Source organism: Accipiter gentilis, chromosome 9 (assembly GCF_929443795.1).
Source record: "Accipiter gentilis chromosome 9, bAccGen1.1, whole genome shotgun sequence".
Classification (NCBI taxonomy): Eukaryota; Metazoa; Chordata; class Aves; order Accipitriformes; family Accipitridae; genus Astur; species Astur gentilis.
This window is the reverse complement of record NC_064888.1, coordinates 39,789,447-39,802,148: the sequence shown is the minus strand read 5'-3', so window position 1 is coordinate 39,802,148 and position 12,702 is coordinate 39,789,447.

Genomic DNA, 12,702 nt, shown 5'->3' with positions numbered 1-12,702 from the left:
CACAAATAACATTGGTTCAGGTTTGCAGATTAGGCTGGTGCAAATACTTGCACCATGCTTTTCTTCAAGATGCCACTTGAAGAAATCTTCAGTATGATGAATATCCCCTAAATAAAGTGTAAATTGTCTTTAAACACAAACCCAAGATTACTAAGCCCAAAGGTGAATGTGAAGACTCCCGACAGTGCCAGCACGGCTGCGAGGCAGCCAGGCTGGATGCCTGGATGGGGACCTGGATTTGCTACCTCACAGCATGTTTTAATGCCAAAGTCTTTTCCTGCACTCTGCAACACATCAGGAAGAATATTAAAGTATAAATATTTTTTCCCTGAATTACAGTATTTCAAAGTTATTCCTTGTTTAGGATAAGGAAAATGTATACATTGAGTTGCAAGCCCGGAGAATATTACACAAGAAAAGCATCTCTGAGTGAGGCACAACAGGAAACTTAGATGCCTAAAATGTACATGTAGTTATGTTCACTGCAGTTTAAAAATCATTTCACATGCTTAAAGTCAATTTGAATAGGACTGTAAGGGGCAGCAACACTTATTTCCAGCATCTACTATCTTGTTTTTATAAGCTATTGAATATATCTGGGAGAAGAATCGTTTTCAGGTTGTTCCAGCGTGAAAATTAGGTGAAACCCATCCCAGCACAGCGGAGCTGAAGCCCTGTACTCTCCTCTGCATTGCAGCGAGCTGGTTTGCATATGGGAAACTTTCTCCTTCTTGAAGTGTGCAAGGCAGCCCAAGGGAAGAGCAAAACCACCTTGCATCCTCCCGTGTGATGGGCACCGTGCTCCTCGGCGAGGGATGGAAACGAGAGAAGAGCCATTACTTTCAGGCTGCTCCTCTAATCCAAACGGTCCCTTTGCTGCGAGTTTTTTTTTTTTCTCAGCGAAGGGAAAATCCATTTGGCCGGCGTCGTTTCCTCGAAGCGCCAGCTATTTGTCGTGCTTTTGCGTTTGCAGGCTTTATGGCACTTGTGTAACGGACGGTTGGGTTTCAAGGCACTCTTAGGAGAGGCGGCAGATACGGAGCACGCCACCGGTCGATCCCATCGCGGATCCTAACCGCGTTAGCTGCCGCCGTGCAGCCACAGCTGAGACTTAAGCACCTCGAGCTGATTTTTTTTTTCCTCTCCGTTTGCACCTGCTGCTCCAGTTAAATGCTTGCCAACCCCTAGCCCCACTGGTGGAGAGAGAAGTGGGGCCTGGGGACAGCGAGGGCTGAGTGGACCTGCTAAGTGTGAGCTGGTTCTTGCTCTGACGGTCCCAGCCTGGAGCTTTTCTGGGGAGGGGGAGAGTAGCAGGAAGGTTTCCGACAGCAGCGAGCTGTGGAAATGCTTTGGAGCAGGGTTCCGTGCAGGCAAAACCCCAACTCGGCTGGTTGGCAGCCCTTGTAGTAAGGATTTTGTTGCTTGGTTTGAGGCCAGTAGTAGTGGGGACTTAATGGAGTGAGGTCCTCTAGCTATTACCCCTCTCCTTGGAGCAAGAGGGAAGCAAGCAAAACTAAAGCAGGGTTTCTATCTGGAGCTGTCAGGGTCCTAGCAGCAAATCTGTGATTTCTGCGCCGGTACATTCGCCTGCTATCTGTCTCCGATTGCTGCGTGTCCAGATCAACCTGCAGAGAAGCATAGTTCTGTTACTTCAAAGGATTTCTTACTGGCTAAGGATTAAACAAAAATTCAATCAAAATCACAAGACAGTATTTCAGCTGCAACCGCTTGTACTTCCATTCTGAAAATAAAGGCTACACAAAGTAACATTGCAGACTTTGCACCACAAAATGAAAAGATGTACTGCAGTCACGGTAAAACGAGGGAAAAGAAGATTCTTCTACATGCTACCCCTACAGACACAAGCCGTAGTGAAGTGCCAAGATCTGCAGAGTCTGTTTCTGCCCTCTGACACGTTTATGCACGCTGGGATGTGCTTTGTGGAGATGTAACTTCTTGGCCCTGGAATTATTGCTTAGGAAATAATTCTACTGGCAATCCACTGAAAGGAATAAAATCCTCCTCTGCCCCTTCTGAGCACAGGCTGGTAAAACCCAGCTGGCAGAACCAGACGGTGGGTTTCCAAGGACTAGGAGCAGGAGCTGCAGTACTCCTCCGTGGTCGTCAGCCTGGGTGTTATATATGTACAAGTCCCACGTTGGCTAAGATAGGGTGCTGCTGCATTGCTTCCCATCAGCATGCAGATCCCTTTCGGAGACAAATCCCAGATGCGCACCACGAGGTATGCGGGGCGGCTGCACAGGGACAGCAGAAGGTGAGGCAGTGCCAAAAATCACCCGTGGAGAGAACAACAGAAGCTCCTGGGAAGCTCTCCAAAGCTCTGACCTGGGTATTTCTTTTGGTGAAAAGAGACTTTCTTTCTTCTCTACCGCTGTGCGAGGGTGGGATGGCTCGAAGCCCTCTCCCTCGGTCTGCAGGGAGCAGAAGGTCCCGGCTGCGGGAGGTGTTTCCCCGGCGGTGGTCCCACCAGGGAAGGTCACAGCTCGGCAGGTCCTGAGCGAACAGATGAGCATCCAACACATCTGCTGGGAGCCGTCTGGTGAGTGGGAAGGTGCTTGGCTGCTGCTGGAGGGGCATTTCGCCCAGCAGAAACTTGTTCTTACCCGCCAGCAAATCCAAACAGAAAGCGTGGGTTGCTGTCTCGGCCATGTGAGTCGATAGGCTGACGTGGCCTCGTTTTATACAGAAGCGGCACTTTCAGGTGAAATGTTGAATCTTCTCAACCCCAGGAGAACACGGCTCATCAAAATTTTATATGGCCTTGGGATCTTGGTGTTTTATAAACAAGGCATTTCCAGATGCATAAATGAGAAAAGGCTGGAATATCACAAATTGCTCGTCCAGGGAAAAAAAATAAATGAAGAGAGAAAATTCTGCTCAGGAACTTACTTAAAATATACGAAAATTTATATACACGTTTGGGAGTTTTACCCAAGAGCAATACTGTTGCTCTTGCAGGGAACTAGAGTAACTGGGATTTTCCCACGTCATTCCTTCTCTCTTCCTGGGGTACTTTTGAGTTGAGGTGCTGAATGTGTTGCTGGAATAGGCTGTGTAACTTTGGGGGGTGCAAGTCACCTCCAATGGGGTTTAAAGGACCATTCTGAACTAAACATCCACCTATATGGCTACCTTGCATTACATGGGATGGGACTTGATGACCCAAGTGGTCCCTTCCAGCTTCTCATGAAAGAAAACTAGTGACGGAAAAGTTTGTTGCTCTAGGTTTTTTTTTAATTGCCATGAGGAAGCTGTCATATGGGAAAGGAAAGATTATTATCAGTCATAATACTGTAATGCTAAAAGAAGGTTTGATCTTTTTGTACTTATCATCTGCCTCCCTAGTGAAAAATAACATGTTTTTCCTTTACATGAAAAATAGAAGAAAGCAAAAATTACTATTTGTGCTGAGTTTTTTCCAGTCCAGCTATACAAAAAGTCGTTTTCCAAACCTGCAAAATTTATTTCAAGTCTTTAAGTAAAGAATAAGTGATCTTTGGGCTGGTACTGCTAAAGTACTCTAGGGTCTTTAAAATGCTGCATTAATTCCTGTGCAATCTTTTCCATCTTTTCTGGATACCCTTGTAATGATTTAGATTGCTTTCTCTATTGCCATTATTGATAGCCAGGAATCCTAGGGAAGGAGTAAGGCCCCCCCAGTGCTTGTCGTTGTGCTAACACGGAGTAGTAGGGGCAGCCCCTGCTTAGTGTCTCTCTCTCTCGTACACGCACATGTACACAACACACACACGTACACACAAACACACACACACACGGGCTGATGCTGGCATTTCCTAACTTCTGAGACTTTTTAATCACAGTCCTGTTTTCAGTATGGAGTTTGGGTATCATATAGCCATATTATCCTTGGCCGGCAGTTGCATAAAGATCCTGATCAAAAGATCATTGCAAGTTCTGGAAAAAAAAATGTTTTCATTTTAGAAGAACAAAATCCTTGACTCTTTTGGATAACCCACTTCTAGCACCTATTGGTGAGAGGCTGCTCCCCTCTTTGGCTCGGGCCTCACGGTATTTAACAGGTACAATTGCTTTTCTGGCAGCAATATTGCAGTTCCTGGCAATTTTCAGAGCTTCTGATATCCTGTACCCCACACAGCTACTTAGTGATCCTGGAGGTTATGGAGTGCTAAAAATCAGGCAAATCCTTGGAAGTGTGCTGGCTTGGAAAGGCTGGGCGAGGTTTCCATGTCCTGCTTCTTCCACATGTCACTTGTTGTCTGAAAAAGTTCTGATCGGGTTGTTAAATCACTCTGATGCTAATGTGCTCCAGGTGGTCCTCCGCTGCTGGGAGCTGACATGTGTTTCATCACGGAGAGACACAGCAGTAAGTGCTCACAAAATGGAAACACTGCAAAGGCTGCCAGTTGTCATTTGTTCAACAAGCAGAACGGTCAGCGCTGATTATAATGCACCACCACGGCTCCGGTGCAATCCCCGAACCACAAGCAGAACCCTTGCTATAAATACAAATAAAGCCAAGAAAGGGCTGCTGAGATGTAAATAAATAAAACCATCTGCTAAAGATTGACCTCACCTCCCTTACAAAAGCTCTCCCTAAAACGGAGGACGGCTGCCAAATGCATGCGTGCTGCTTGCCTCTGTGCTTCGGGAACCGTGATGAACGGCATTTACCGGCTCGGAGTGGATCATTCTGGGGTCGCTGGCTCCGCGAGTGGATCCTTTTTCTGTTCAGGGCTTGAGCCTGAGTCGTAGCACCCTTCTGGGTCACCTCGGTTAGGAGCCTGGAAATCAAAAACGGGTGGTGGGATACGTTGGCTGACAACAGGCTGGATTCTATACCCGTTGCAGTGGAAAGCCTAATGTGTTAACTTCTCCCTGAAGATGCCTGGTGGCCAGCCCCAGGCTCTGGTTTCTTTGCAGAAGACTTTTACATAGCGCAAGTGGATGGAGTGTTACTTACACCCCAGTACCTTGACAGGACTTACGGCAGCATCATTTAAGTCAACAGGAATAGAACGTCTTTATGAGAAAGAGATTTGTGTGCGTTGGATACCCATTAAGTTGCGTGTAGGTTGGGATTGTTCAGTGCCAGCAATGGTCTGTATTCTTTGGCAGTCTAAGCCCTTCAGATTTGTAGGGGTGTCGTATGGAGTGAGAAGAGATGAAGAAACTGCTGGCCCAGGCTAGCTCATCAGAAGGAAGCCTCACATATTTGTGACTGAGAAACCCAAGGCCCATTGTTAAATTATTTTTTTTTTTTACTCTGAGTCTTTGACTAGGATTTTTCAAAGACATGCAGGTACTGAGGAGGACCAAGAGGTCCCAAACAGGATATAGAACTGTGTTTCCCACAGGTGGAGTAGACCTAAGCTGCAGACAGATCCAACAAAGAGTAAAAAGAGGGAAAGTATGGAGCACTTCAACCTTTCTCCTGAGCATGGCTCCCAGCAGGCAGCTCCGCCTGGTCGAACATTGGATAAGGAGACAGAAACAGGCAGTAACAGGACAAATGTGTTATGCCTTTTCCTGGGTTTTTCCCTCTGCAGGGCTGGTGGCTGGTCCTGCAGCCAGAGCACAAGCGATGCCCTGGGGAGGGTCAGACACTCCATGGCCTCCTTCTCCTTACCATAGTCTAGCCATACCTCATCCCGGCACGTGGAATAAATTACACAGCCAGCATGGAGAACAGAACACCCCCAGTAGTCTAAAAAGTATTTTATGGCAATGTCACCAACCAAATATAAAATGTCTTAACAGAGGAAACTATCAGCTTTGATTATCTGTGACCAAAGGGTTTTTAAGATCCAAAATATTCTGAGTTAGCCAATATAGATGAGGGAGTAGAAAATATCTGTCCTTTTCTCTGGCCTGATGTTAGCGGACAGTTTTAATAGATTTATTGCTGGAGCTTCTGCACCTCAGCAGCATGCTCATGCCAGCATCGGCTTGGCACCCTGGTCATTTGGTGGCATACATAGTCATGGCAAACATTACATATATATATATATATATGTCATCCCTCCCTTTCCTGATTCTGCAGTATAGCTCAGCTGACATGGATACAGCACAGCTGGAGGTCTCAGCACCTTAGGAATGAAAGATGAGGCTAACTAAAGCCTCCCCTCCCTGGTTTTTAAATGGTAAATTAAAAATTATTGCGTTGAATCACTTTTGTGTGGAAGCTCTTCTCTTGTAAACTTCTGGAAAATACAGCACGGTATACCAACATATCTAGTATCTCCTCCATTTAACGGCAATATGAACAGCACAATTTTAATGGCAAGGTCATTACAATGGTTCCTCTTCTTTACTAAACCTCATACCACAGCCCTAAATACTGAGCTATGTTTTCAGCCACTAAAATCCCCCTTCCCTTTCTTAAAGTATCAGAAATGTCTGAGAGAATGAGCATCCAAATGTTTTCCAACTGTTTAGCTGAATTTTTCGGCTTGCTGGTTAAAAGTATTTGAAGCCAATATTTGTTTCAGTCACACTGGAAGTTCGTTTTCCATCAGTTCCTCTCTGCTCATTTCTGGCATTTCATCTACTAAATTTAAACTACATTTCTCAGTCTGTTTGTAAGATGTTCTTTTTTTGGCTTCAAACTGTTATACCAACTAGCTACTACAACTAACTGCTATACAAACTATTGTGCTAAAACTAAAAATGGACCATTTGTTTATGCAACTGTCTTTAGAACTGGGGAAACTTTCAAGCCAAGGGATATATTCCTACTGAAATCTCACCATTGAGAGAAAGTTGTCACTGTTTCTATAAATATTACAGCCAGCTTCTAATTTTCCTTTTATAAGGAAACACCTTTTCCAGGTCAGTATTGACTCATTTAGATTTAGTCTGTTTCTGTTCAACTCTGAAGTCTCCTCAGGTTATCTGAGACCCACCATATTTTTAGCTTAACTGTGATTGAATACTGTTTGATACCATTTGGTATTGGGGGTTGGAACAAGATGATCTTTAAGGTCCCTTCCAATCCAAACCATTCTGTGATTCTGTGATTTCCAAATGTCATTTTTATCATTATAATTTTGCCTCTCATCCTCAATTAGTCATTAGTGGGAGGAATTATACCTAATTATTATACCAAACAAGTGTTTTTCAGATGTCAAACTGCAACAGCAATAGGTCTGCAAATCACCTCTGGGCACAACCCAGCTGAAAGCACCGTGCCAACTTCTGGGTCTTCCAAGCAGGAAAGAGGAGAGAACTTCCACCACAACTGTACACATTCTGCATCTTGAGATATTTATCGATTCAACTTTCTCCTCTAATAATCCTGGTTTTCGTCTACTGAATGCTGTGCCTTTTCAGCTGAGTCAAGTTTGGCATCTGTTCTTTTTTGGGGTAGTGTTACCACTAATGAGAGACTTGCACATCTATTTGCAAGGGCAATTTATCATACTATATCTCCATGCTAAGTGATTGATAGGAAATCCAATTTAATCCATTGCTTGTGGAAGAAAATCCAACTAGAATTTTAACTAGATGAAGCAAATGTGAATTATTTTGCTGCTTCTAAGTGGACCGCACACGGGTCCAAATTAAAAAATGTCTTTGAAAGTTGACTTGGGACTGCTGATACTGGACCGATTCTATTCATCCACCCAAAATACTGGGTTTTATTGACATTATCAGGTACAAGGCTGATGTCTCACTAATCCTCAGCTCCTAGCAGTCTTTACTATCATATACCACCTCTGGGTTTGGATGTGAAAATCCAGGAAAGCATCTTAAATTTTGCAAAAGGTGTGTTTCAGCCAAAGCATCAGTAGGGTATCTCATTCTGCAAAGTTACTGCTTCAGACCTCTGAAACATGACAATTTTACTGAGCACTCCTGGATAGAGTTGGGCGGGGATCTCCACCCTTGGACCATGTTGTATCTGCAAGAAAACAGAAAATCTCTAAAAAATATTTGGTCACATAAGAAACCCCATACTTTCAGTTAATTCAGGTTTAATGAAAAGAAAAAATACTGTATATTGCATGTGAACTGCTGCTAATCCCACGTATTGAAAAAATGTGAGTCCAGTCCCACGAAATGTGAGATTAATTAAGGTAAAACATTTCGGCTTTTTCTGAAGCTTGCATTTCCCCATTATCCACGGGTTTCCTATTTCATTTTCATGTTTGCCTTCCCAGCCATGTGTGTTAGAAATGAACTTCTTTTTAAAAGTTGAGACTCTTACACATTAAATAAGTTTAGCTGATGGACCTCTAAAGAAAATGTTCATTACCAGGTGGCTTGTAATAAAATCTCTCATCAGTGCAATGGTGTGTGCAGTGTTGTTCTTCGTGGGCTGGCTTCTTCGAGTGTTTGATGTGAGTTGCTGTCGGGTGGCTGGCTGACCTCCAGCCCTCTTCCAGGGTCAAGGCAAACATTGGAAACCTATGCAGTGAACACAGGTCCATGGATCGGCCTCATTTTTGCTGCAGGTGAGTTGGTTACTCGACAGGTAGTGTTGCTCAAAATTCAGGTATTTGCATTCACAAGAGATTCTGCTTATACTTTTGACCTTAAAACAAAGCCTTTCTATGCTTTTACCGTGACAAACACTATATAAATAAAAATGCATTTTTTTGTTCTAACACCTGAGACTCTTAGGAAATACCAAATCTATGCTCAGCTAAAGGAGGAGGAACTGCCAACACAAGAAAACAGAGCAGGTCTTGAACCAATTAGCACCACATGTTTTCATTTAATATATTTATTATGGTTTCTATTGAAAGGCCAGCACTTGCCCAGTTACATAACACTATCATTTTGTGGATGGCAGGACTGGAACTGTCTTTATAAAATATGATATTATTTTGGCTCATTATTCCAAGAAATTTTTCACTTTACTTCTGCGAACTTCAAGGAAGCAGAATGAGGCTGATCCTGACAGTTTAGAAGGAAACAGGTCCAAATTTTGTAAAATAGTAGTTGAGTACTAGTTGTACAGGTAAAGTGGAATACACAGGAAGACGTTGTCACAATTCCAGTTGCCATCGCGTTGCGTTGGTCACCATTGATAGAGGAAATGGATGAAAAACACAAATCAAACGACTTTACTGCTGCTCCGGCTCTGCCACACAGCCCGGGACAGGTCCAGAGCCTGCAGCTGCTTTCTTCTTTGTATGTTGTCTCACTCCAAATTATGCAAGCTCTTCACCTCTCTCAGCATGAGCAGGATATTTGCCAACACCAGCTGATGTCACTAAGGAAAAAATCCCTGTGTTGTGGCTGAGGCTCTCAACAAGGTAATTTTCTTCAGGCTGCAAAGGTGACTGTAGCATGCCATCCCATAACGATAGGCTAGATTTTCCTCAGACTCTTAAAATAACTTTCCAATGCCCCAGATTACCAAAATGAAGGCCTGCAGAGTGCTTTCTCAGCACTGGCCGGGGAGCTTAAATCCATTAAACCTCAAACCTTAAATTTTATCACCCCTTGCTGCTGTCACAGGCCCATTCCTGGTCCCTTAAGAAAATTTCCTGAAGGATGGTGGAGCTGGTGAGTGACTTGCCGAGAGCCTGAGAGGGCAATACTTAATTATCTATGTTGACATTGCTGAGCTGATATCAATGTATACCCACAGATTCATGCCATCTAGAGATCAAGGCTTGGGGATGGTCCCATATCTTAAGAAAATAATACAGCTGATTGTGCTCTTGCCCTTCCCTTCTTCTTTCCTCCCACTCTTCTTTATTTATCCCAACCTTTTGTTGCAACTTCCCCTGCCCCTCTGACACCTTCTTCCATAATCAAGTACATCAGACTTGTTTTTGGTTTTGTACTGGTACATATCATCTCACCATATACATTTCCACATATGTTTCTGTATAACATACCATATACATTTCTAAACCTTGACTTCCATGAAGAATAAAAGGAATAAAGTCAGATGTTTGGTTAAAATTTTCAAAGTTTGTTTTAAAAATGAAAGGAGGAGTACAAATATTTTTTTAAAGAACACTGGAGGAAATGCCATTTCAACACATTGTTCTGAAATCTGTCTCTCTGCCCTGATTCATGGTTGAACTGTTTGTCAAGACCCTCTTCAAAATGGGTCAGCTTTGCGGAGCTGGCATTTTACATCTGAAAACAAGCACAGAAACAGGAGTTTGTGTTCCTATTGAATATAGGACCAGTTCCACTGATTTCCATGGTATTACTTCAGCAATAAGCAACTGTTTGATACAATTGGGTTTTTTTTAAAAGGGAAAATTCAGATCTAAAATTTGAATTGAGATCTCTTTTCCAATTAAAAATACTTTCACTGTCTGATCTTGTGCTGCTTAATGACTGACAGTGCTATAGACTGAGTCCTTATTACTGAGAAATTGTCTATTTAAATCCCCACAAAATCACAAATATCTGCAAATAGAGTACTTGAAGTTTGCTACTGTTCCGGACAAGGACTATATCCACGATGGCCTGAGTTTTGCGTATATGATTTCTTGGCCATATCATTCTAAGTTAGTTAAATAGAACAGTGGTGTTTTGAGGATATTGCCTCTGGGAATTCCTGCAATAGTTACTGTGGATTAGCATGTAACATAATCACAGCCTTATAAGTGTTAATTGTTCTTAAAAATAGGATAAAGATTATATTCCTGACAGAAAGCCAAGTAAGAAATTACCCTCTTATTAATGCTTTAACCTGAGAAGAAAAAAAAATGTGACTCAGGACTCATTAGAACACTAAGAAATATAATAGGACCTTTTCTTCTTTTTGTTCCCTCTTTCCTTCAGTGATAACAATAATAATAATAATAACAACACAGGCTCTACCATTTATAACATTGAATATATTTTCTTGGTTGCAACACAATGACTTTGCTTAGCTTGCCTGGACTCAACAAGGCATTTGTTTATGTAAATTTTTATTAGCATTTAAGGTTAATCATCTTTTGGGTGGGGGGGTAATCAGAAAATTGGATTCATTTTTCTTCTTTTCAAATGAAAGCCCTATCCGAATAAAGTCAATGGGACACGTGTCACTGATTGCAGCACTAACACCACCAAATTCAGTTCGCATTACCCGTCTCATATACCATACAGCATGGTTATGGCACGAGGACCTGGTAACCTGAGAGGTGGGCCACCAAACTGTCCCATGTCCTTGGTGACCCACGTCCTTGTCCCCAGCACAAGGAGAGAAGGATGCCGAGTAACACCACGGACTTGTTCCTCCACAGACGGTGGCACCTCCTGCCGGGGACCGCAGGGCGATGAGCGCAGGGCTCAAGCGGAGGAAGGCTTTGCGGTAGGTCATCACCTGGCCTCACAAAACCTGAGCTCTGTGGGTACTGCGTTGACGTCTTCTCAAGAAACCTTCACAAAGGCACAGAGCGCATTTCCTCAGCTGGGCTAGGGGAATCAACCGTGATCCGCATTCAAAGCCGTACAGATTGGTGAGTGCCACTGAAATCTCTCTGCTGGGCTGATCTTGTTTGTTTTGCTTTACTTCACTTAAAGAACGTATCTGGATGTGCTTTTGTTGCTGGATCAACCGCTGGAAATCATACGGTGACTGCAAGCAACAAAACATCTTTTATTAATGTACTGTGGGTGATTACCAAGACATCGTTGCAAATTTGGAAAAATCAGTTCTTATTTAAATATAATAAACAAGCTGGGTTTGAGATTTGCAAAACCTGTTTAATAATATCTCTGTCTCAGTGTGCATTTGTTCATGATGATAGATATGAAGAATAACTTTATGGAAGCTGCACTGGAGAAAAATGAGTGTAGGAGGAGAACCAAGGAAAGGAATCTGAAGCAGAAACCACAGCCTCATGATACAGGGAAAAAGCTAGTATCTGTCGTAACTTGTACGGGAAATTTATCTATTGCACTGATATTTTGAGGCTGTAGTTAGGGGTGCTTTGAGAGTAAATATTATTATACAAAGAAAAAGAGATTGTAGAGTCCTGACAAAACTAGATGCCAGCAATTTGATTCATTGCCTCAAGTAATTCTTGCATGTCAACAGAAGTCCCCAAACCCACTCCTACATGCTACTGAAAATGTTCACTGTTCTATTTTGTCAGCTGGATGAAAGTCGTGTCATAGTTTCTTTACTTTTTATTTCAGAAAACATATTCCCCAGTAAATCACAAGCGACCAGCCTGTATAGCAGAAAGCGCAACAAACTGAGATCTAGGGTAATCCTTATGCTGAGAACACAAGGGCAAACAAAATTCACTCTCTAACCTAAAAAATCTCTGCCTTCCTTGGACATATTTTGTGATGAAGCCACAACGGTTTTACCTTCTAAAATATGAACAGAGTTCTTTATGGAAAAAAAAAAAAAAAAAAAAAAAAAAAAGGCTTCCATTAACGTTCCTTCTCTCGAGTCTGTCCTGGGGGTGTTAGTTATTCTTTGTGTTGCTGCATCCACACCAACAGTGTTTGAATTCAGTGATATTTCCACACAGAATGTATCTACCTTTTCTGAGAACTCTAGATATCTGTCACGAATGTACTGGTGACATTTTCCCAGGGACTTGTGATATTTTTGCCTTTAAACCCTCTCTCCTCCTAATATAAAAATTCACATGCTCTTTGGGATCTACTATACACATTTCAGACTCATCCTTTACCACTTAGCGGTGATGGTAAAGAAGAAAAGACAAATCAGCCAGAAAAGTCCAGTTCCTTCAAAAGAACAGTAAATGGACAACTCAACTTCAA